The 2,667-nt window shown below is 44.3% G+C and overlaps 1 protein-coding gene across 1 annotated transcript in view; it reads right to left on the bottom strand.

The window, feature by feature from the left end:
• Rad54b (RAD54 homolog B) overlaps positions 1-2,667 on the bottom strand; it is a 63,735-nt gene that overhangs the window by 9,583 nt on the left and 51,485 nt on the right. The gene's annotated exons all lie outside the window — the stretch shown is intronic.

Genomic DNA, 2,667 nt, shown 5'->3' with positions numbered 1-2,667 from the left:
AAAAAAAAAAAGTGGTATGCAAAAAAATGCCTGTTGTTATGGTTAAAGTGGGCATTAAATATTATATAATGCTAAAGCAGAGCAATTATTTCCATCACATTTTATGGGGAGAAAGGGGTGGCTTTTGAGGCAAAGTTCACTACGTAGCTGAGGCGAGCCTGAGACTCCCCGCATAGCACAGATTTCCGGCCTACCTCCAAGCCACATGGGACCGTCCTCCCCCAGAAATGAAATGCAGGTACGGGACAGAAAACGCAACCACCATAGTGGTAGTCTAATCAATAGCAGAATATACGCAGCGCCCTCTGTTTAAGTCCTAGCCCTGGAGGAAACCAAGCAAAAACCCATCACAATCTTTCAAAAATATATACCTCTTATTAATTCTTTGAGACTTTCACATACACATACAGTGTATTTTTATTATATTCTCCCCCTACTCCTCCCTCCATCTCCTCCCAGATGAACCCCAAGTCCTCACACCTCCCAACTTCTTAAACCGTTTTTTATGAACCACTGTGGAGGCTGGAATAAGAATGGCCACTGAAGGCTTAGTATTTAAATGCTTAGTCGCCTGGGGCGGCACTATTTGAAAGGATTAAAAGGGTTAGGAGGTGTGGCCTTATTGGAAGAAATGGTCACGGGGATCAGCTTTGAGGTTTCAAAAGTCCACACTAGGCCCAGTGTCTGTCTCTCTCTCTGTCTCTCTCTGTCTGTCCTCTCTCTCTCTCTCTCTCTGACTCTCTCTGTGTCTCTGTCTCTGTCTCTGTCTCTCTCTCTCTCTCCCCCCCTGCCTGTGGATAAGGATGCAGCTCTCATCTTCTCCAATACCATGACTGTCATGCCTGATGCCATGCTCCTTGATTTGATATGATGATAATGACTAAGCCTCTGAAACTGTAAGGCAGCCCCCAGTTAAATGTTGTCTTTTATAAGAACTGCCATGGTCAGGCCTGGAGAAATGGCTCAGAGGTTAAGAGCAGTGCCTGCTCTTCCAAAGGTCCTGAGTTCAATTCCCAGTAACCACATGGTGGCTCACAACCATGTATAATAGGGTCTGGTGCCCTCTTCTGGACTGCAGGCATACACACAGACAGAATATTGTATATAAAATAAACAAACAAACAAACTGCCATGGTCATAGTGTGCTTCATAGCAACAGAACATTGGCTAAGCACCCACCAACTTCAGTTTCCTACCCACATATTCATTGGTGTGGGCCATCTACTGGAGCATGGTGGACTTGCTAGAGGCCACATTCTTAAAGGAAACTGACTGTCGCTCTCCCAGAAGCCACCAACTGTCATTAGCTTCTCAGCTAGAAGTGGAGGCTCATGGGCCCCTCCAAAATGGAATCTGACTGAACTGATATTGGACAGAAACCAAGACTGCTGTAGTCACTGGCACAACAGTGTTTTGCTCTGATCCTTCCTGGCATCTGGCTCCTATGCTCTTCCCATTCTCTCTTCTGCAACAGTTCTTGAGCCTTGCAGGGGGCTGTGTGATATAAACGTCCCATTTGTGACTGAGTACTCCACAGACATGTATTCTCTGAACTCTCACCAGCTGTGAGTTTCTGTGTTAATTACTAGCCACTGTACAAATAAACTTCTCTGAGGTTTGGGAGTTGTACTAATCCACAGTATAAAGATAAGAGCAGAAGAAAGGCACTCACTCATAAGTGATTTTTAAACATAAAGCAAAGAAAACCAGCCTATAAATCACAATCCCGGAGAACCTAGACAGTAAAGAGGACCCTAAGAGAGACATACATGGATCTAATCTACAGGCGAAGTAGAAAAAGACAAGATCTCCTGAGTAAATTGGGAGCATGGGGACCATGAGAGAAGGTTGAAGGGAAGGGGAGAGGCAGGGAGGGGAGCAGAGTAAAATGTAGAGCTCAATAAAATCAATTTAAAAGAAAAGAAAAACAGAACAGAAGAAAGTTAGATACTATGTCCACTTAGCAGAATAACACTTGGAGTCTCTGAGCTCCCAAGGAGAGGCTCTTGGCCCCATTTACAATGCCAGGCATGTATTTCCTCCTGTAGAACAGGCCTTACATCAGCAAGCACCCGGTTACTGCTGCCAGGTCTATGCTGCTCCTGCGTCCATGAGATCCTGCACACCACTTGTTACTGTAACCACAGGACTCACAACAAATAAGACTTTTGACTCTTCCTCTCCCAGGAGTCTGCACAGAACCTTTCAGTACAAGGAAAGCTTCCTGGTCAGGGACAACTCCATTTCTCCATGTCCTGTGATCAAAGAGTGTGGTCTTATCCTAGGCATAGGGTCTTAACATCAAGTTCTGATGGACAACCAAGAGCAATAACAATAACCAATATTTGGGAGGATTTCCAGACACCTTTGACCAACAACTCATGAGGAGACATCTCAGAAAGATGATGCCAGGCTCTCTTACACACTTTAAGCTTATGAAAGGGAGCTTTATACCCTGTTTACGACAATTATGCTCGTGTGTGTGTGTGTGTGTGTGTGTGATATAGAATATATCATTAAGCCTTCATATGACAGTTGTATGATACACATCTTTAAAATCATCAGCAAGAATGGACGGAAATAGAAAACACTATCCTGAGTGAGGTAAGCCAGACCCAAAAAGAGGAACATGGGATGTACTCACTCATATTTGGTTTCTAGCCATAA

Source organism: Microtus ochrogaster, linkage group LG5 (genome assembly GCF_000317375.1).
Source record: "Microtus ochrogaster isolate Prairie Vole_2 linkage group LG5, MicOch1.0, whole genome shotgun sequence".
In the NCBI taxonomy this organism is placed as follows: domain Eukaryota; kingdom Metazoa; phylum Chordata; class Mammalia; order Rodentia; family Cricetidae; genus Microtus; species Microtus ochrogaster.
This window is presented reverse-complemented; position numbering and strand designations above follow the sequence as displayed.